This window comes from Polypterus senegalus, chromosome 11 (assembly GCF_016835505.1).
Source record: "Polypterus senegalus isolate Bchr_013 chromosome 11, ASM1683550v1, whole genome shotgun sequence".
Lineage (NCBI taxonomy): Eukaryota > Metazoa > Chordata > Cladistia > Polypteriformes > Polypteridae > Polypterus > Polypterus senegalus.
The window spans coordinates 115292962-115316605 of NC_053164.1; the positions used below are offsets into that span (position 1 = coordinate 115292962).

Sequence of the window (23644 nt, forward strand, 5' to 3'; positions counted from 1 at the left end):
AGTTGTCAGTTATCTTTTTAGAGGGTGTAGCTGTGCTCCAACATACTGTACCCAAAGATATAGAGTAAATCATGATACTATTTACATTATATCTGTTCATAATATTAAACATAACTTAAAATTATAAGACCTTTTTAATCCAATTAAATTCAGAATCATGGGAGTCTAACCCAGCAGCACTAGCTGCAAGGTTGGTAACAGCCATGGACAGGGTGCCAGTATATAGCAGGGCCCACTCACTCATCCATGGCTGATTTGGAATCTTGTATTAATCAACACACATACACAACAAGAATGTGCAAACTACACAAAGACAACAACTGGGCATGGGATGTAAACGTACAACACTGTATCAATGAGGCAGTAGCACTAATCATAATTATAATATAATATAATATAATATAATATAATATAATATAATATAACCAGTAACGGCGGACTTCACGAAAACGTTCAGTGAATACACTTAAATTGAGCATTCCTAGTTTTATGCCGCTTTCTTTCTCTGTACGTTTAGCATTCGTTTGCTCAGAGGTTGATGCGCATGCTGTTTCCTGAGTAGCTCTTCTTTTCTCCACCCTAGCAGCCCGCTTCTTCTCTTCTTTCGTCGGCATCTTTTCTCATTAAAAAGTCAGTGTTTGTGTTGCAATTACTTAGTACGATTTCCTTAATTTTTCACTTAGGGTGGCACTTGAGTCTTCAATCTGCCTCAAGAATGATTTAAGATATGAAGAGGCAGGGGAAGTGACGGCGAAGGTGGTAGGGAATGACAACTGCGCCCGTACTCATGCGCTGAACAGCCACCCTGCTGGCCGCTATCGAGAGTTCATTCCACGATAACGTAAAATAAAAATAAAAAGAGGAATAATGTTGGAGGTCAATCATCACCCCAAAAGCAGACAGTAGAGATCACGTAGTATATGTGTACCAAATTTCAGGTCAATAGTTGAAACAATTTGCGAGCTACAGGTGATTTAAAATCCTTGACAGACAAATGAACAGCCACGGTAGCGTATTATATATAAAGATATAATGTAAAATATAATAGCTAGTGAACTTATTTTTGTGTGCTTGTTATGAGTGCTATGACAGTCAAAATAACAAAGGAATGAGGCTTGCAAAATACCACACAAAGCAAATCTCACCCCTAGGCATGCCTGGAACCAGAAAAGTAGGAGGCATCATGACAAACTAGGTTGCAGACTTTCAAATTCAAAACAACAGCAAAAGAGTTCCAAAACCTTAAAACATGTTTCTCCAGTGAGTGAACCAAGTAAACTCTGACTGGAGCAATGACAACTCCTCAAACGTTTGTAAATACAGAAAAATATTACAGAAGCAAAAACTTATTTTAAAAAAAGGACTTGCTTAAAAGGTAATCCAAAACAAAGCAATTCCCAAATTGAAATTGACTAGAGTAATCCAAAAAACAGAGAAAAGCAAGCAAAAATCAGAGCAAAAAAAAAACAATACTTAACAAGACTCACCAAAATCCACCACATCGTATTCAAATGAACTGCATTGGATTTTATTTCCCAATAGTCTTTATATGGCTGGGGGCAGTCCCTTAACTATTATAGATAGGTGGCCCACAAAATGCAACAAAATATTCTCACATGTAGAAATTAAATAAACAAAATATAAAATAAAATTGGCCTAAAATACATAAACTAGTTAAACAGTAAAAGTACATAGCAATATTATAGAAAACAATGAATGATAATGGAAAGGGCACAAAAAAGACAAAAAGAAGCACTGGCTGTGTTCTTGTACAGCCAGAGTTTCATCCCTGGCTAAATTTTCTTTTCTTTTTATTTATATATTTTATTCTCCTTGATTTATTCTGTTGTTATTTGTGTTATTAAATATGTTTAGTTTTCTTTCTCATGCTACATTATTTTGTAGTGAGTTTAACCCTTGTATATTTATCATTTTTGTATTATTGTAATATGATAATGGTGTATTTATCATTTTTTTCTTATTTCCTTTGTCTGTTTATGTTGTGCTAAAATGAGCAAGTTCTCCTGATGTTGCTGCTTTAATTCTAACCCCCAAGCCAATATACTGTAAGCAGTGTAGGCACTGAGGCGTTAACTAATGCACAGTTTTTAGCACAGTTTTTATTTTTTGATTTTGTACATACTTCTGTGATTTTATGGTTTTTGAACACTGCTTTAGACTTTGAATTCATGAATTTGGCTTTGTTTGATTCCTTGTTTACCTCTTTGGGATATTCATCTCCATTCCAATTTTTTTTAAGGTTTTACAGTAAATTCTTTCAGTTGTCACACACGTGCGAGTTGGAGGCAGTCAAAGAGCCTAAAGGTGAGTGAAATATTGCGAGACAAAGGGTTGTCATGTGATACTTACCTAAATCTCTTTTCACCTACAGAAAATTCAAAGAAAAATAAGAAGTCCTACTTCTGGGTTCAAAATGGCCGCCATGACGTCACTTTCGGTTACATCAATCCATTGCTCCTGTCCACTCCTGATGATGTTGGTTCTGTTTCCCCGCCTCCAATCATCACTTCCTGCCAACCATTTCCTGTCCCATAATCCATCCTGTTATATAAACTCCATTTTGTCTGCAGTTCATTGTTCATTTTGCACTGAAAAGGCACATGAATCAACCTCTTTTTCATTTGTCTGGATGACAATATACGGGGACGATCCCCAAACCTTTTCCTGTGTGTAGAAATATTTCTTTGTGGATGCATCTTATCACACAGTATATTAAGTAACATTGTTATGTTATTATGGGCATGGGGTTTTATGGTTCCCCTATTGCTTTTTTGGTGTATTTGCAAATAATGTGTGAAGCATCTATTCCAAAAGCCTTTGTTTGTCTGTCTGACAACATGAAACAACTTGGCCCCCTGCAGGCCAATTTTTTTGAGATGTGCAACACTTATTCCTCAAAAAAAATTGATCAAACAGTTCAGTTTTTTTCAGATATTGCAAACAGTTTGCACTGTACAGAGTTTTAATCTTTCCAATTGTCCCATTGTAAAGCAATGGTGATTTTGCAAACTCGTTAAATGGAGGAAAGTTCTGTGCGACTTTAACTAGGAATTAGTTTACTGTTTCAATTTTACTTTGAGAGCAGTTGTTGAACTTGTATATTTCGTATATTTTCCTTTTTTACTCGTATGAAAGCCTCTCACAAGTCCAAATGAGTCGGACACTGATGACAGCGTGTGTGTGCAAACAACTAAATCAGTGCCCTTCTCCTGCTGCTTTAGATAAGTTAACTAATAGAGTACGAAAAAAGGTCACTTATTTTAATATAAATGTAAAGGGAAACCAATTATGTATGCATATATACATTGTCGCAGATAACGCTCTTGTCCACCTCTTCAACCCTCAGGTACCACTCCAGACACCGGATAAAAGTCCAAGACTTCTTTATTAAATAACAATAACGTGCACAAAGCACCCTCCACACTACTCATAAACTAAATAAACAACAATAATACTCTCTCCTCCTCATCCAGACACTTCGTCCCTCTACTTCTCAGCTCAGCTCAGTCTCAGGGCTTTCCCATAGTCCTTTTATACACCCTGACCCGGAGGTGTTCCTGCCCAATCAGTCCACAGTTCCTTATTCCTTCCGGGTCAGGGTAAACAGTCCTTTTCTTCAACCCGGGAGCACGTCGTTCCTTCCTGTCACGTGACCGTGACGTACTTCCAGGATATAGGGAACATAAGAGCCCATGAGCCCCCCTACAGCGACTCCCCAAGGTATCCAGCAGGGCTGTGTATAAACACTACATAGTCCATGAGGCCCTGCTGGAACTCGGGGCACGATCATGCTGTCGGGAGAGCTCCTCCTGGCGGCCTGGGGGTGAGGGCCGGAGTAAGAAGCTGGCAGTCCTCCACAACATATTGATTGAATAATATTATCTGCAGATTATTATTGTAAAGAACCAACATTATCAACATACAGCTAAATGGTGTTTGGACTAATTAACAACACGGTAAAGGTGCAGCTGCCCCAACTGATATAAACAGAAGACAAGTTTAAAAATGGACAGTAGCATCAGGAGCTAGGAGGCTTCAGTGGCTTAAGCCCCTGATCTCTCAGTTCCAGATATACACAAACTATTGCGGCAAACCTCTGATCTTCTTGTCCATTGTGTACCGTTTGTTTCTATTATGCAATAAATCAGTTCCTTTCCAAATTTTTACTTATTTATAGAATTTTAGCAAATGACTATGTTTTAACTAATATTAATAGCTAGATGGGGAACTTATTTCGGTTCATTTTCTCCTTTCATAGGGTAATATTGATACTATGCTAGCATTTCATGCTAGTATTTCATTTTGTATTAATATATTTTTCAGTTGCCAGTTATTGGCTACTACTCAATTGGGTATACTTTCAAAAATGTTGTGATTAAGAAAACTGAACAACAATAAGTCACAGACTCTCCACCACTGACATGCATCATTCAATATCCTTTTCACATCATTTGAATTGCAATCTGCACTGTGTGAAACTATTGAGACACAACTGGCCTATTTGTGCTACGTTTTTTACTTCATTGTAGCTGTTAAAAAGCACATATTTAGTGTAATCTACTAATGCATATAACTGCATTCTATTATTGCTATTACTTTTGAATATGACTCATTGTTACAAAACTATTTAATAAACAAAAATGTAATAACTGACTGTTAAATGAAGTAAATAAATAATGTGAAATTCTCCAGCTTTCATATCAGTTAACTTAGACAACGAATGCACCTCAATGTTACGCCATGCATACATTGTCTAACTTGTGCAGTCTTGGTTTCATTTTGGCCTGTGCAGGTTTAATGTGAAGCCACGGTTTGAGTTTGAGTTTATTGCTTCTTGAGTTTGAGACCAGACTGGTTATGGTTCTAGGCCTCATTGAACCCTTGTTTTCTAGTTCTCATATCAAACACCTTTCTGAGTTTTGAGAGCTGGCAAATTAACAGTGTTCTGTTTTGATGGACTTGTATTGTACCTTATACTTACCCAGTTTGCAATTTATGCAAAAGTGTGTTTGGTGATGAAAAGTCATGTAACATTTATTGTCTTGTACACACAGTACAATAAAATTCTTACTTGCATGTCTCTTCAGAACAGCTGATAAAAATATATTAATAAAAAAATAAATATACAAAGCATGCCACTATATACAGTGCTATGCAAAAGTCTTAAGACACTGGTGATAAAAATGCTTTATAGCCAGAATGCTTTAAAAATAATGGCATGAATAATTTTTATTACTGAATAAACTTCCTAGAAAGTGCACTAAGCAAAAAAAAAAAAACATAAATAAAATCAATATTTAGTGTGACCACATTTTGCGTTAAAAACAGCAGCAATTGTCTAAGGTATACAGTACTTGCATGCAATTTCTGAAGGTACTCGTGTGATAGGTTGTTTGAAGTGTCTTGAAGAACTTGCCATAGTTCCATTGCAACTTTGGTTGCCTTCATTTTTTGTCTGTGTGAGTAATCCCTGTTTGATTTCATAAGATGCAGATCAGGGCTATGTGTAGCCATACCATTTTTGCCAGATTCTCTGTTCTTCTTTTCGCTGTAAACAAATTTTTATGATTGTACTCTGTAATTGGAGTTATTATCATGCTGCACATTGAATCCTGGACCAATCATATTCCTCCCTGATAATACTGTATGATTGATAAGAATCTCACTGTACTTCTCACCAGTGCGAGAGTCTTTGATCAAATCTCCATCAAACCTGTGGAAATGCCCCCCTAGACCTACAGGGGACCTCTGCCGTAATTCACTGTGGCCTGTAGATATTTAAGCATGTGCTTTTTTCAGCTCTTTAGCAAACAAAGTACCTTCTGTTAGACTCACAAATGTCAAAGATTGACTCATCAGTCCAGTGCACCATTTTTCTGCACCCCAATCCTTGTGTTTTCGTGTGTAGGTAAGTATTAGGCTTTAGTTCAAAATGCCTTTTTGTTTTCCACTTTTACATAAAGATCACTTCTAATAAGACTGGTAGATGGGTGTACCAGGGTGCCAGTGGTTCCTGCCAGTTCTGAGCTAAGAGAGAGGTCATGTACATCTTCTAAATTCAAAGAGAAGTAATGTGCTGCACCACTCAGTATTTGTGGCCAACCACTATGTTTCCTGTTCTCAACCTTGTCTATTAATTTGTGATTCTGCAGAAGAGCTTCAACAGTACATCTGGAAATGCATGATTGCTGCAAAATGTCTGTTTGGGAGAGACCTTGATGATGTAGAATGACCATCTTGTGTCTTGCTGCTGTGCTCACTGTTGCCTGGTATAAGATTTGTAGGTTAAAATGCTTCTTCTACCACATCCTCACTTTTGTATAATTGTTTTTATGTATTTTCTTTTATTTTAAATAGGATTTGATAAAAATTTAAACATTTTTTCTTTAATTGCATATACATATTGAAAACATACTGTAATAGTAATTCTTTAATAATAATAACAATAATCTGCTTGAAATAGCCTTTCTTCAGAATGCAATATATTTCCATATAGTTAAAATATTTTGCAAACTAAATTAAGAATATTCTAATAAGAATAGGCAAAATATATATTGTAATGTTCCTTTCCAGGCAAGTGGTTGTAGCAGTTCAAAAACAAAGGTTTTATTGCTCTTCTGCCTTAACTGGACAATGTAAATGCAGAAAAAAACAGGGCCCCCCCCCCAAAAGGATCTGGTAGGACTCTTCTTCAGCTTGATGGCATCCCTCAAGCGCCGGTGTCCACCAACCGGTTCGGGGATTGCTGCCATGACAGGCACCAATCACCTTATGGCCACAGCTCCGGTCAGCCGCCTCAACAATAGAGAAAAATTTATGAAAAATGTGTGTTTGTCTCAAACATGATGGAGGGCACTGTGTGTATTTTTTATTAAACTTTCAACATGTACTGAAATGTGTTCCTATACAGTATATGTATAAAATATAATAATGCAATATTTTAACAAAACAGATTTTATATCTTTTCTTTGTTGATTAAAAAGACATTTGCTTTTATTAAATGTGCAACAGTCTGGAAAAGAAATTACCACCAAGTTACATCTGCCACTTTTAAATAAAGCAGCCACTGGGATGCTGGGGTGGGAGCGGTGGATTGTTAAGGAAGTTCTTTTATTTATTTTTTTTTTTTGCAAAGAAAAAAACAGGTAAAGAGGGGTGTAAAAAATCAAGTTTGAGAGGTGTTTGACACTTTATAAAGCGCTTATTTACATATGATGACGATATAATTTTGAGATGAAATGCAGCAAAATACAGTATGTTTATTATATTATAAAGATAAAAGTTCAACTTTATTTAAATAATCTATATTGTTAATAATTAAACATGCCAGGACACGGTGCTGCAGCACTAGCTAGGAGCTTGCACTCCGTTCATGGATTGTTCCTGCCTCGCGCTGTATTCTTGCTGGGGCTGGCGCGACACTGGAAGGATAGATGGATAGAATAATTAAACACATACCACGAAGATATTTCAATGTTCCTTAAAAGTTTTGAAGAATCGGCGTTCTAAGCTTACAGATGGCTTAATGTCTATTATAGAGCTGATTGTGTGGCGATTGGGTATTTGGAGAATGAAAAGTAAGGACAGAAATTAGGGGTGAGTATGTTTGAAAGAGACAGTACTGCTGCAATAAAGTATTTCATCGAAGGTCGTGCATGGCGCAGCAAGCATCTTGAGTGAGACATGAACAATCACTGCGCCACCGTGTTCCCAAGTTTAATAACATGATTTAACTCCTATCATCATGAAAATGATATCACGTATACATCTCAGTATTTAAATTATTCAGAGAGCTGTAATATGCAGAAGTTGCAGAACAACAGCATGAAGGAAGTGTGGGATGGGATGAAGATTATCACTGGCTGCAGCTCGAAGCGGGGTGCCACCATTGAGATAGACGTGGAGAGAGCAAACCAAATGAACAACTTCTTTAATAGGTTTGATCACCCTAACCCACTCTCACCTCGGAGTACTGCATCCTCCAACCATCCTTCTGCTGATACCAGCATAGATGAGACATCCCCACCCACAATTACAGCAGCCCATGTGAGCAGAGAGCTGAGAAGACTTCGTGCCAGCAAAGCAGCGGGTCCAGATGGTGTATCGCCACGACTGCTGAAGGCCTGTGCGTTGGAACTGGGGAGTCTTCTACAGCGCATCTTCAACCTGAGCCTGGAACAGGGGAGACTCCCAAGGCTTTAGAAAACATCTTGTATCATCCCAGTCCCAAAGATATCACGTCCTAGTGAGCTGAATGACTTCCGGCCTGTTGCTCTGACATCACATCTGATGAAGACCATGGAGCGGCTGCTGCTTCACCACCTGAGGTCACAGGTCCGCCACGCCCTCGACCCTCTGCAGTTCGCATACCAGGAGAAGGTGGGAGCGGAGGATGCCATCATCTATATGCTACACCAATCCCTCTCCCACTTGGACAGAGGCAGTGGTGCTGTAAGAATTATGTTTTTGGACTTCTCTAGCGCTTTCAACACCATCCAACCTCTGCTCCTTAGAGACAAGCTGACTGAGATAGGAGTAGACTCACACCTGGTGGCATGGATTGTGGACTATCTTGCAGGCAGACCTCAATATGTGCGTCTTGGGAACTGCAGGTCTGACATTGGGGGTCAGCAACACAGGGGTGCCGCAGGGGACTGTACTTTCTCCTGTTCCTGTTCAATCTATATACATCAGACTTCCAATATGACTCGGAGTCCTGCCACGTGCAAAAGTTCGCTGATGACACTGCTATTATGGGCTGCATCAGGAGTGGGCAGGAGGAAGAGTACAGGAAGCTAATCAAAGACTTTGTTAAATGGTGCGACTCAAACCACTTACAGCTTAACACCAGCAAGACCAAGGAGCTGGTGGTGGATTTTAGGAGGCCCAGGCCCCTCATGGACTCTGTGATCATCAGAGGTGACTGTGTGCAGAGGGTGCAGACCTATAATTATCTGGGAGTGCAGCTAGATGACAAATTGGATTGGACTGCCAATACTGATGCTCTATGTAAGAAAGGTCAGAGCCGACTATACTTTCTGAGAAGGTTGGCGTCCTTCAACTTCTGCAATAAGATGCTGCAGATGTTCTACCAGACAGTTGTTGCAAGTGCCCTCTTCTATGCGGTGGTGTACTGGGGAGGCAGCATTGTTAAGAAGGTAGGCTCTATTGGAGTAAAGTTGGACAGTTTAACATCTGTGGTAGAGCGACGGGCATTAAAGAAACTCCTGTCAATCATAAATAATCCACTGCATCCACTGAACAGTGTCATTTCCAGGCAGAGGAGTAGCTTCAGTGACAGACTTTTGTCACTGTCTTGCTCCACTGACAGACTGAGGAGATCGTTCCTCCCCCACACTATGCGACTCTTCAATTCCATCTGGGGGAGTAAATGCTAACATTATTTAAAGTTATTGTCTGCTTTTACATGCATTTTTATTACTATTTAATATAATATTGTTTTTTTGTATCAGTATACTACTGCTGGATTATGTGAATTTCCCCTTGGGATTAATAAAGTATCTATCTGTCTATCTATCTAACTATCTTGTAATGGATTCTGTGTCCTGTCGGAGGAAGAGAAAGCCCAGAAGCATGTAGTGATTCACACACACAGAGCACATAGAAGATCAAATACAAAACAAAGCATTTAACGTGCTACTTTAGTTACGATTGTATTTGAGAAACTAGTAAATTAAACGATTTTAAGATGAAGTTTTTGATGTTCTATTTTAATGACAAAATAAACTACGTGATTAAAGTGGAAATCTCGAGATTAAAGTTGACATTTTGTGCTTTTTTCCCACTGTGTGTCTATTTTTTTGTCTGTACCCTAAAAAGCTTTCATATGACACTCAGACGGTGGGCTACAACTCGCCTTTTCATGGCGACTTTGATATCTGACAGCTTCTTTTTTATTTCAGGCACTGTGAGACTTTGTGAACTTGAGCTTTTGAGTTTCTCTGGCACTCTGTCACTCGATTAACTTTCTTTTGTTGATTATATCACTGTTTAAACCAACAAATATTACGTTTTTGCTTGCCTCCACTTGGTATTCGCTGAAATTCTACTATTTTCCCCCATGCTTTTCCTATTGTCTTTTCACAGAAGGCTGAGCTTAAGGGATATTTATATTGATTTGCATATTCAAAGAGCGTAATTCTGAGAGGAGTTGGGACGGGACAGCACACGCGTGCACGTGCGTTACTTTTCACGCTGACCAGGATTTATATAGCGGAAGAATGTGGAAGTTTGATTTATGCATCTGGATTTTTCTGTGCATACGCACATTCCTGCTTTTGTGTTTACGCCATGTTATAGTAGAGTTCTACACATGGCGTTATACATGAGGCCCCAGGTTCCTGCGATCCTGCTCTAGATAAACAGTTTTAGAAAATGTTTATATCGTTCCTAATCTCAGATGTTGTCTCTGTCATTTTGTGCCTGTCCATACTCTTATTACCATTACTCATTATGGGTTTACTGTTTTTATGCACTGGCTATTCAAGTCTCTCCACACCTAACCTTCACAATACATGCTTATTTTTCTTTGTTTCCATCAGTACAGCTAGGTGGGGTTTGCACACTGATTCAAGCCTAAAAGCCTTGTTCTTTCTAAGCTTCCATGATTTTCATGATCACACCTGTCAGAACACATTGGATTCTGTTTCTTATTTTTTGATTTCTTTTCAGGCCTGCAGGTGGCAAAATTCTGTCTATAAATTGTGCCTGAGATGAAATCAGAGATCTGTATGGCTGGTAGAAAATAACAAAGACCAGTATTTGAGATTTTTGAATGCAATATTACAGGCATTCATTATAAGCACATTGTTGTTGGAGCAGGAGATGTTGTGTGCTGTAGACATTTAAAAAAGTAAAGTGTGTAAAAAACCCTCAAACCTTAAAATTCACCTAAATTTCATTACAAATTGGCCCATTCTGGGCAATAAAGGGAAAAGAAAAAAGTTCCAACAGTCAGCACAGATTTGTTCAGCACAAATGACATAGAAAATATTTTTAAAATGATAAAATTGTGTAAAATTGTTCATATTCAGTACCTGGTTTTGATTATGCTTGTTTTTATCAGACAAAAACAAAACCAAATAGTAAAGTGTGTTGTGTAGTGCAGTAAGCTTCCACTAACGTTAAACTCATATCTAAATCCGTTAAGCATACATGTCTGCCTCATTGTGACACAAAAACGAAACTGCATAGTAGCTCTTTAACCATACAATAATTACTAAAACTAAAACTATTATATATAAAAATAAAATAGAAATGTCTTTGTAAAATAAAAACTAAATTAAAACTAAAAATACACGATGAAGGAAAACTAAAACTAAACTGAATAGAAATAAAAATTAATATAAAAAGGCAAAACTATAATAACCTTGGGCTAAACACATTCCAAGGAGATGCGGTCCCTCCTCAGAAACCCCCTCTTAAACAGTGATACAATGGGAAACAAATACAGTTTTTTTTTTTACCTCCTCTTTGCTCGATCAGCTGCTGGCTTGTTGCTGCTGCTGCTATGCCATGTGATCTGCATCTCATGTGAGGCTTTGAACATTTAAAAGCCTGTACAGCAGCTGTCTTTGTCATCTACTCTTATTCTTCTTCTTCTTGCTGCTCCCATTAAGGACTGCCACAGCAGATCATCCAAAATTGTTGTCCGCATATTGATTTGGCAAATTTTAAACCGGATGCCCTTTCTGACCTAACCCTCCCCATTTATCCAGGCTTGAGACTGGCACAAAGAAACACACTGGTTTGTGCATCCCCTGTGGCTGGGTTGTCTTTGTCATCTACTCTATGTCTTTTATTTCCGCCCTGGGCGTGGTTAAATCGCTTGGCATAAAGTCTCTCTCGCAGGACATGATTTCTTGACATTTTAGTTTATAATTTAAAAACGGAATAAGAATCTGAAAATCTAACAACATCACATTAATGTTCGATAAATTATGAAAAGAATGATGCCAAACATATATATGTAGGTTTTAAAATAAGCCTTATTTAAAGTGTGACAAAAAAGTGACATAAAAACGTCACATAAAATCGTTGCACTTTTAGGGCTAGGATTTTATATAAATAAGAGTAGATTTCAGGTCAGAGTAATGCATTGATGGCGATCTATTATATCGGCATTAACGTGCAAAAAACAAACAAAAAAGGTAGCGATAACTTGACATGCTAGTTACATTTCAAATTGAATGTTAGTTTAAATCTGCGGTGGGCTGCCGCCCTGCCCGGGGTTTGTTTCCTGCCTTGCGCCCTCTGTTGGCTGGGACCCCCGTGACCCTGTAGTTAGGATATAACGGGTTGGATGATGGATGGATGTTAATTTAAATTCACACACTGCACGCAATGAAAAACGTATAATTAAAGAAGAATTTAAAATAAATCGATTAATTAATATCTACTTAAAATATTGATTATAGGGAAGTCCAAGCAAATTTGGAATATGTCTGAATAGTCTCTCATTCATGAGACAAAATGAAAATAAGAACTTTAGCCTCCGGTTATCTGACTATAGCTCACATTAATATATGGACTGATCATAGATGGTTATTTAAAGAAAGCAAATGGTGTTCAGTTCCAATTAACTTTCATTACGTCCTACTAATGCAAACAAAATTGGGAGACAATAGCAACTAATGGTGTATGATACAGACCTAGGACAAGAGGTTATTTTCGTAAAGCAGCTTTATTAAAATCAAGGCAAGCAACATTTTACACTGTTAAACCCTAGAGGGTGCTAATAGGATGTAAAATGCCTCCGCGTCTCGTCTTCGCTTTAAAAAGAGGAGCCACATAAAAAGCAAGATACGTTTTCCACATGGAATTAAAATGTACTTATGCAAATATGCTTTTTATATTGTTACTAGAAATGGGATTCTTAAAATTAGAAGCAATTTAGAATATATGATTTGGCTACTTTAAGAGTGAGGACTCATTATTCGTTTTTAATTATAATCACACTTTTTACACGATCCCTAAGCACCTTGACGCATGCTCGTCTTGGAAGCTTTCTGCGGTAATGAACATCAACACGGCTGCTAGTATGTCGGTGAGTCGCCATCGGTTGCCCTTTTTCTTTGATTGTCCTAGATGCAAAGCCTTGATGACTTATTGTTATAGTCAACTGTTCTAAAATTGTGGAGTGATCGGTTAATGTAGAGAAAGATATTAAAGAATGTTGTGGTTTGTGTGTTGATAAGCTTTGTTATGGTCACCCCTCCATCGAGAGTCAATGTACTCTTCTATAATTTTTGTCATAAAGATGCCACTTTCAATTGTGTTTATACTGAAAATTAAATAATTATAACTTAAGCATATCACCATTAATTAGGGAAAAATGCATCCCTACACGTGTTAATATATAAAATTTGATGGTTTTATTACAGCGATATTCTTTTATAAGAAAGTAGCATATCCCTCCTACTTACTATAAAGTAAACTGATGGTATTTTCTAGATATTTTATAAATATGTGACTAAAAAAAGTACTTTAGTAAACTGCAGTGTAATTTTAAAAATAAATCTGCATTTAAAAGTCGGTGAATATTCTTTTCATATAGTACGCAATCGGTTGAAAATGAAACTCTTCATTGTAAAATGCTGTATTACGTATGATGGATTATCAATATTAATAATTAACTTATATTGAAAATGCGTATTGTAAACGTATGACGTTTTCCAACACCGTAACTCAAAATAGCTACTTAATATGAAGTTTATAAACGTGTTACTTTGTGTGAATGTATATATGTTTTTATGTATGTGTGTATAGATATATTTATTACATTATAGATATATAGATATATATTTCACAAGTGCTGTAATCACTTTGACGAGTCCAAGTTGAGACCAAGTCCAAAACCAGAATTTAACTGGAATTTTTTTTAGATGATTATTTTTCACTTTTATTTATTCAAAAATAAAGTGAAACAGAAGTATAGGGTGATATTAGGCCACATTTTTCAAGTATGTTTTTTTCACTTGGCATTACATCGAACATTTTATTGAAATATGTAATAATTTATAAACCTGGCTCATTAAGGGTATCGTGCTGTATTGAAGTCAGAGTCAAACTGAAACTTCACATTTCCTTCGACTACTTACCGTCAGAGTTAATTCTAATGTATCACACAGATGCATGTCACCTATGGTGCACCACATCCATTGTCTATGTTGGTAAATACAAACTAACCGGCTAGAAAAATTATACTTTGCCAAATACCCTGCCTATATCAGCACATAAAGAAATGTATTTTCACTTTAATTACGTAAACTGTAAATAAATAAATAATTTAACACAGTATGTTAGAAAAAGTTTCCTCAGGAAAAGAATATTTTTGCAGGTTCTTTTTTTTTTCTTTTTTTTGTCATCAGGCTGAAGAGGCAGGTGGTTGAATGACGGGCAGTCCTTTGGGCCAGCTTTTAAAATGCCATATTCAATTACTTATTTGGCAGTGTGTATCTCGCTTCCGTCCAGTCTATACTGTACTTCAAATTATATTCATTGGTTCAATGCATGCAGGGCAGTGCACAGTTTTACATAGTAGTTAATGTCACACACACCCAGATGTCAATGTAACCTCATATCAAGCTAAATAATCAGCCCATTTTGTTACTGTAAATTAGTTGCTGTAGAACTACATAAACTCATCTGTATCAAAGAATTTAGCTTTTCAACAAGTTGGTTACCTGTGCTTTGCAGCTCGTCTGAGTAATTCAGTTACTTTTGTCTAATATGTTGTCTGTTTTCCTCGTTAAGGTAATGTGTGTTATGCTCATCAGTCCAAAAATGCCAGTGTTCATCAGTGTCTTTTACAGTACTACATAGGTCAGTGGTTGCACTTGAGAAACAGTAAAACATTATTTATTTCATGTTAATAGTTGAACACCATATTGAAAATCAGAAAAACATATAATTTATCTTTTTTTTTATTCTGGACCAAAAAAACACATTATGGACAAACAACTTGATGTTTTTGTGTTTAATCTACAAAACTGAATGCAAATAGTTAACATTTTAAAAAATGCTTTTTTTGAGCAGTTTCATCATAACGTACACAAGCTTCGAATGGTAGTCTTTGCAACTGTTTAAGTCAAAGTCAAAAGTCAGTTATAGAACATTACTTTCTTAAAATAAAAAAAATACACAAAAGTTCATGACCAAAAATAATATGCAGAGCGAGGGACACTTGTGTAGGTCATATTTAGTTAGCTAAAACATTTTCGAATCCATCTAATATTGTTTGTGTAAATTTTCTTAGAAGCCAAACTAGGTTTCTCCAAAGAACAGCAAACAAATACAACCAGAAAATAAATCCATTGAATGTTTTAAATGCTATAGCAGATGCTGTACCCATAATATAAAAATGCATTAAACAAAAATTATATTAATTGAATGCTATGCTGTATGATAATGTTGCAGACAACTCCAGAATAGAGTATCACTAAGACGCACAAAGCACGTATGTATGGTATAAGCAGTACAGGGTGGTCCAGATCTAATTATGCAACTTTTTATGCAATGCAGGAAAACAATTCAAGACAAAAGAATTGTTCGAAATATCTTGTAATAAACGAAAATGGACTTGCATTGAATTAATTTGCTGATTTCGCTGTCATCCATCGGCAACAAAAATAATTTTCTGCGAATTCTCTATGTAATAAACTTAAGTTATAGCGTAATGAAAATTGCATAATTAGATCTGGACCACCCTATACACACACACACCTAGGCAGCAGTGATATGCGGTGAGGTTCATGGCTGGTGAGGCACGGACTCCTTCAGAGTCAGATTTACAAATATATGAACCCAAAAGAGTAGCTTACTCACTATTCAGTTGGCTGCATGCATATTGACTACTGGTTATGTTTAATATCTCATCAGCATTCTTTACACACACACATAGGTAAGGTGCAAATTTGGCTAAGAAAGAATGTTACATTTATAGCAGCGACAGAGAGCAGAGAGAGCGCATTTGCTCTGCACCCTCCATGTGTTCTAAATTTGCTGTTGCAATTCCACAATTCATGTGCATTCAATACAAATGAAAGTATAGAGTGGTGTACAAAAAAAAAAAAAAACAAATTTCAATTTTGACCTTAATAGAAATATTTAGTTGTTTTTAAAAGCTTTTAATTGTGATGCTTTAATCAGTTTAAATACAGAATGTTCAACAAAAGCATAACAAGAAAAACAAAAGAATATTTTATTTAAGGACAAAATTTAGTTTTTAAATATTGGATTTTTTTTCTTAGTCTGATCCCATTTTTTGTAAAATTGAAATCTGTTTATTTTCTTACCTTTATTTGTAAATGAAGTCCATGTGCCTGTCATTCTCTATGAAAATCTCCATTACTTTCTTGTAAAAGTCCTCATTTTCCTTTTGTTTTAAAAATCTTAATTTTACATTTTGGCAGTCATTCAGAACAAAAAAAAAAAAAAACAGACTGCTACAATCCACTTGACTTTCTGATATCACTAACTTATTGGCACTTAGAGCCTCTACGCAGAAGAACAGCAGCAACAAGCACCTGTTTGGCTCACATCAGGGCATGGTAGTGTCTGCCTCAACTTTTGCCTTTTCACTTCGGTTTTATGTCCAATCAGCAAGACTAAATATGTCACACACATTCATTAAAGATATTAGTCAGACTGTGGAAAGTCAGGGTGTGTAATAAACATGTCTGCAAACATTATATTGGTGACATACAGAGAGACAGCAACAGGCACGCGCCAATTGCATGCATCAACCCAGCATGTGCATCGGGATAGTGCAGTCCAAGGTGAGGCGTTTCTCCCCGGTATTTGAACAGGAAATGTGCCAATTCAGCTATTTTGACTATTAAAATGATCAAAATTATTGGTATCATAGAGAAAACAAATTTATAGCACAGACCAGTGGACACATTTATTTTATGTTATCGTTATTAGTTTTTTTTTACTTTTCATGATGAGCCTACCTCACCTGACCGCACATTCCTAGGCAGGTATGGGATGCGCACACACAGAGGAAAGCAGAGAGACAGCAATGACCTCTCACTGCATGGGACCCCCTCTGTTGACGTTCAGTATAACTCGTTTAGGATCATTAGTGCCCCAATCCTCAATAATGTACATACTGTACATAAACACTTGTGATTTAGTCTGACTTTGCTTGACACCACCATCAGAATCAGAATCACTACTTCATGTACAGAAATTTGACTTGGTAGATTTGAAGCTTCTTATAACAGAACACAACATCACTTACAAATAACATAAACAGCATAAGTTAAAAAGAAAAACTTCATACAAGTTTGCAGAATAGTATGATTACATTATAAATGAGATGTGAATGTGTATGCACCTGCACACACACACATGTACTGTACACACATACACATTCATACAGTATCTGTCAGAGTGCATGAATATACAAAGAAGTCAGGCTAGGTTACTGGTTTTCAGAGGCCTATGGCTTTGGGAAAGAAGTTATTGAGGTGTCTGTTAGTTTTAGTTTTAATTGACCTGAAGTATTTACCAGAGGGGAATTTATGGAATAAGTGATTAGCAAGGTGAAATGATCTGTGCTGATCATTTTGACATGGTTAGTGACACAACATTTATACAGGTCTGCCACAGTTGGAGGGGCACAGCCAATTATTTTTTCTCAGCAAACCTCACAACATGCTGTAATTTATTTTTGGAGTGTGCCATTGCCAAACCAATCCAGACAACAATGGAGAATGTGATTATACTTTCAATTATGGCTTTGTAAAATTGAACTAGGATTGGCTGGGAAATAGTTGATATAAGAAGTACAATCGCTGTGCTGCCTTTTAAGTGATGTAGATGGTGTTAAGTTCTCAGCTGAGAGTGTTTGTGATAGTTGTGCCCAGAAATCTGAAGGATACCAGCATATTGACTACAGAATCATTAATTTCTAGTGGGAGAGGTTGTAACTGCTGTTTGCGAAAGTCAATGACCTTTTGCACTGTCTTGGAGGTATTGAGCCCTAAGTTGTTGGAAGCACACCAAGACACAAGACGAGACACCTCTTTTCTATAAGGTGTTTTGTAACCTTATAGACCAATAATAGTATAATAGTATAATTAGTAATTAGACCAATAATGGTGGTGTCAGCAGCAAACTAATGATTTTAACTTAAGGATCAGTGGACCTATAGTCATTGGTTAACAAACAATAAAGTAGGGGGAAAGTACACAGCCTTGAGGGGCACCTGTGCTAATATGGAGACAGAGAGGTGGGAGCCCACATGAACGTATTGTTTTCGGCTTACCAGAAAACTGATAATCCATTTACAGATTGAAGGATTCAGTTTATTGCTGCTAATGCTCACACACGGCCAACCAATTGTTAGCTGGATTTTGTGTCTAGTTGCCATCAAGGTGGGGGCCTTGTAATAATTGATTGGGAAGCAGTCTTTTCCAATCTTTTGTTTAATAAAAGTTGCTGGTGCGATTTGATGCAGCTGCTAATACTAATGCTTTCATTTTTGAAAAAAGATGCTCTCTGCTCTTATTGTAATTATCAATGATAAACATTAAATTGTCCCTAATGTGTGTGTGTGTGTGTTCTATTCATGATAGTCTAGTGCCCTGTCCAGGGATTGTTCCACCCCTATGCCCAGTGCTTTCTGGGAAAGGCTCCAGTTCCCACACAACTTTGCTTTGGATAAAGCAGGATAATGGATGGATTAGTGGATGGACTTTGCACGTATACACAAGTGCCTGTCTGACATAATTCTAATTTACCTCTAGCGCTAATCTGGGCGTGAAACATAATTATGGTTGCTAGAAAGGTACCTTTCAATTAATTTTTTGTGAATTCACAAGTATATCTTTATTTTTACCATTATTTTTAAATACAAAAAAATTTTTCCCCATAAAAAAACTATTACTGGACAGGCCCCTAAGGCCTACCTAACATACTGTGTCTTCTTTTTTTATGGATAGGCAATAGGCAGGAGAATGTTGTTTAGGGCAGAATGGATTTATGGATTGTCTTTGTACATGTTTAAATTAGGTACAGCCTTAAAAATATTTTTGAGGAAAAAATATTTTATTTGAGATTTAGTAACATAGCGCATCCATTAGGGTGTGTCAAGTCCCCTTAGCCTCTAATTTAACTACAGCTATGTAGCTAACATTTTTCATTAGCGGTGTCTGGATTGCATCCTACCGCACTGAATAGAAAATTAAGTAGCCTGTGTGCCTGTATTGCACATTCTATTCTGGTGTTCTGTTTAGTGCAGTAGTTAGCAATTCTGAACACAATGTCATCCTTTGCTTAGACAAGACAGAGCGAGGGTAGCCCTTACTTCTATGAGTTTTTATGATTTGATGAAGAGTTCGTGAAAATCAGTATCTCAAAATACATTTCATGCAGAACAGAGAACCTTTTGTTCACATAAAGCAAAACAGGTCTTTTAAATATGGCCAATGATTTTGTTTTCAAGAAATTATTGTTCATCATCTCTAACTGAGTTCAAAGGAGGCAAGGATGTGTCAAACGCTTGCAGATCTTTTTGTCTTATTTGTGATGTTGTGCACAGGAACACTAGGTGTTGTATTATAATCATTAAAGAATCTGCAGCTTAAAGTAGTAGCATGCAGTGCAAGCGGGACACCTCCGAGATTGTATTCTAGGTCAGTGGAAAACACACTAATGGGACAGGTGTATTTTAGGTGAGTGACTGAGTAAAGCAATGTGTGTATTTTCTTAGACCTTTTCTGGTTTAATCTTGCAGTAACGAATGTGTTTACCAGCTTTAGATAGCAATAGGTGTAAAAGTAGCCATTTCAGGTTGGAAAATGTAGTAAAATTAAAGTAGAAAGAGAATTTAATGATCATAAAATGAAAATATTATCAAAATATACTCAACTAACGAAGTAGATATAAAACAGTGCTTCTGGCTAACAGCTTACATGAAAAATAACAATAAGAAATAATAACAAAGAAAATAATAGTACTAATCAAGACAAGCAGTAAATAGAACTAGTCAGGTGATTCCCAAATGCTATTCTAACCAGTAAGCAGAAAAAACACTGGAGTGAAAGTGAACAAAGAAATTAAGCCCAGCAAATGATCTGTACTAATGGAAACTTCATATGGATGTGAATCATTTGCAGAAGAAAGAAAGACAGCTGAACTCGATTGTGAACAAAAAAATATACTGCACAAGGCCAACAGCCAAGTCTGAGTATAAATACCATCAAGTCTAAGACTAGTCAGAGGAAATCGAAAAAACATCTCAAGGCCAAGACCGGACTCAAGTACTACAGCCCTATGTTTCACAGACATATTGTTTCCTTTGGCATGGTAAGACTTAACTCTAGATGTTCATCAGTGCAGGTTTTTAATTGTTAATAAAAAGATGATGCTGTATTATAGATTTCTCAGTTTAGGAATTGCAAAATTAAATAGCTGACATTTTAAAATCATTTTCTTGGTCTGGTAACAGTACTGTCTTAAGATACACATTTTTAAATTGCGTATTTATTCATTTTGGAGAGCAAAATTGTGAAATTTTCTTTACATATTGCACTTTTTCGTGTGAATCATTTGCTCACTTTCCTAACAGTCCCTAACTATTAATCCCATTGTGGATTATGTGCAAATGTCCCAAGCATTTTGGTCTCCTATGAACCCAAGTGGCTCTGCATAACAATGTCCCAGAACCATGAAATAAAAAAATGGGGGGCTCAAGGCAGTTTTCATTGGTATGTTTTTTTTTTTTTTTCTCCTCGCACATTAAGCCAACAATGTTACAACCAGAAAATAATACTGAGCATTATTACTGTATTGCTGGGAAATCAAAATTGAAATAAAAACTGTCAACATTTAATAGATTTGTTCTATTATTTTGTGACAAGGGTTGATCTACACTTGACCATTTTTAGGAGGATAAACAACATTGGGATAGAGGCATGGTCATGTAAGACAAACCCATGTTTATATGTAATTCAGTTTATTGTCATTGTGACATGTTCATTGAGAAAATTACATAATCCTAATGGGGCAAAAAACATAAAAATAAAAGGGGCACACACTGATGCACACTTGTATAATACAAAATTGCATAATAACACTGTTTTTTTTTTATTATAAATGTATAATTTGAAACCTTTGGACCTTGTTTGGGAAGGTGTTCGATATTAAGAAGTTAAGTCCATTTTCAGATAGATGATATTTTGGACATTGTTATTTTTACGTTCTTTTCCTTCTTTTCATATAGCAACTCTGATTACACATGACATGAATCCCGAGATAACATTCTGAGATCAGTGAGAGAAGTGCAAAAGAGCTGACATTTGAGCATTCTCTTGAAAAGATGTTTAAAAGTGACTGTTTTTTAGCTACTGTAGACCATGCACTGATACTGAGAGTGCTTTCAACAGAAGCCAGGATTTGCAGGCAATTTGGGGTTTATGCTTAATGGTAAAACAGTTAAAAGAAATAATAGATGACGAAATTAAACGACCGCTGCATTACATTGAGTGGTAATCTGATACATGCAGATTCTCAAAGCACTGTCACAATTGAGTACAGTGATCCCTCCTTGAACGCGGGGGTTGCGTTCCAGAATCCCCCGTGAAAGGTTAATAAATCCGCAAAGTAAAAACCATATGTTCATATAGTTATTTTTATATATTTTAAGCCCTTATAAACACTCCCACACTCTTATAAACAGCATAAACCCTTTGTATTATCTTAGATAGTAGGTAAGATTCGTTGAAATTATGTATGTAAACACACTGTTTATATACAGTAAAACCAAAATATTATTTTAAAGATATCGAGCGTCTCCAATATCACATATGTTACAGCCATTACAATAGACAGGCCACCAGCAATAAATATGTACAATGCAAGAAAAATTGTATACAGTAAAATGTGTGTACAGTGACACTAACCGTACGAACATGTACTAAGTACTGTATGTAGAAAATTAATTATGGTTACTCACCAACAATGACACGACAACTTGTCCGATAATGATGAATTTAATTTTACTGCACAACAAAGAAGTGCATTACAGCTTTTCTAAAGGAGCCTCTTCAGGCAACTGTGTAGCACCATCATTGTTCTTCTTCTGGCAGTCTTCAATCCATATCCCTAAAGCAGATTCCATCTGGACTACCGCCTTATTACGCCCACTTACAACTCATTTTGTGCCCTGGTTAAAGGACACTGCGGCCGTAGATCTTATATTCTTTTCCTCTTTTTTAAATAAAAAGAATCGTGGACTCATTGATCCTGTAATGGCGTCCTACAGCATTGTAGCTGTTCCCTTCCTTCAACATATCCAAAACTTTTACCTTTTCAGCAATCGTTAGCATTTTCCGTCCCCTGAAGCAGTAGCAGGAGGAGATCGTTTTGGAGTCATAACGAAGGGCTTGACTATGTACAAAGATAAACACAAAAGAGCACAAAAGTTAACTTTTTAAACAGTGAAACACGTTGATGCTGAATGAGCGAGACGAGACTTCCTAGTTAACGCAGCGGAATTGAATTCGGCGCTCCGTCGCTGAGCCAATCAGCACACAGGAACTTAACTGCGTGCTCTGATTGGGTAGCTTCTCAGCCATCCGCCAATAGCGTCCCTTGTATGAAATCAACTGGGCAAACCAACTGAGGAAGCATGTAGCATAAATTAAAAGACCCATTGTCCAAGCAAAAAAATCCACGTTATATATTTAGATATGCTTACATATAAAATCCGCGATAGAGTGAAGCCGTGAAAGTCGAACTATATATATATATATATATATATATATATACTAATAAAAGGCAAAGCCCTCACTCACTCACTCACTCATCACTAATTCTCCAACTTCCGTGTAGGTAGAAGGCTGAAATTTGGCAGGCTCATTCCTTACAGCTTACTTACAAAAGTTGGGCAGGTTTCATTTCGAAATTCTACGCCTAATGGTCATAACTGGAAGGTATTTTTCTCCATTAACTGTAATGGAGTTGAGCTGGAAGGGCGGAGTTTCGTGTGACATCATCACGCCTCCCACGTAATCCGTGAACTGATTGTCAGCGCAGTGCGTAGAAAACCAGGAAGACCTGCAAAAGCGCTTAAGAAAACATGCATTATATAATTGAGAAGGCAGCGAAAAACAATAAGAAGCGGCGAGTGACATATACTACCATATTCATGAGTGTTGCTGCCTCGAAAGAAAGCAAGGTGTAAACCTAAACTTTAAATTAAGTTCATAGACAGGCTACGCTGGCGTTTCACATGCCCACAGGTATCACGGGATACAAGTTTAATGAGAGGGCGAGGATATAAGCGAGAGTTTTGATCACTTTATAACTAAGTTAAAATTGTAGGTGAAGGGGTGTGCTTATGCAAATTCCGAGACTGTGTTTGTGGGGATTGACAGTTAAAGGCGGGTGGGGAGTCACGTCATCATCTCCCTCCCATTCATCTAATTTCGGTCTGAGCTGAGCTCAGCGGCTAATGCCGTCTTTCGAAGCAACTTTGTCAGACTGCCACCAAATACTCACAGAAAAATCCACAAGTTAATACACACGCTGTCTCTATAGAGTTTCTCCACACTGAATCCTCCAGGCACTACTTACAAAAGGTCACATTGAC

The 23644-nt window shown here is 36.9% G+C and overlaps 1 protein-coding gene across 1 annotated transcript in view; it reads left to right on the plus strand.

Moving 5' to 3' along the window:
- The first annotated feature begins 12958 nt into the window (after positions 1 to 12958).
- Positions 12959 to 23644, plus strand: part of prdm4 (PR domain containing 4) — a 71191-nt gene continuing 60505 nt past the window's right edge. Inside the window, exon 1 of the mRNA XM_039769535.1 lies at positions 12959 to 13087. The gene's annotated coding sequence lies outside the window, so the exon portion shown is untranslated. The remainder of the gene's footprint in view (positions 13088 to 23644) is intronic.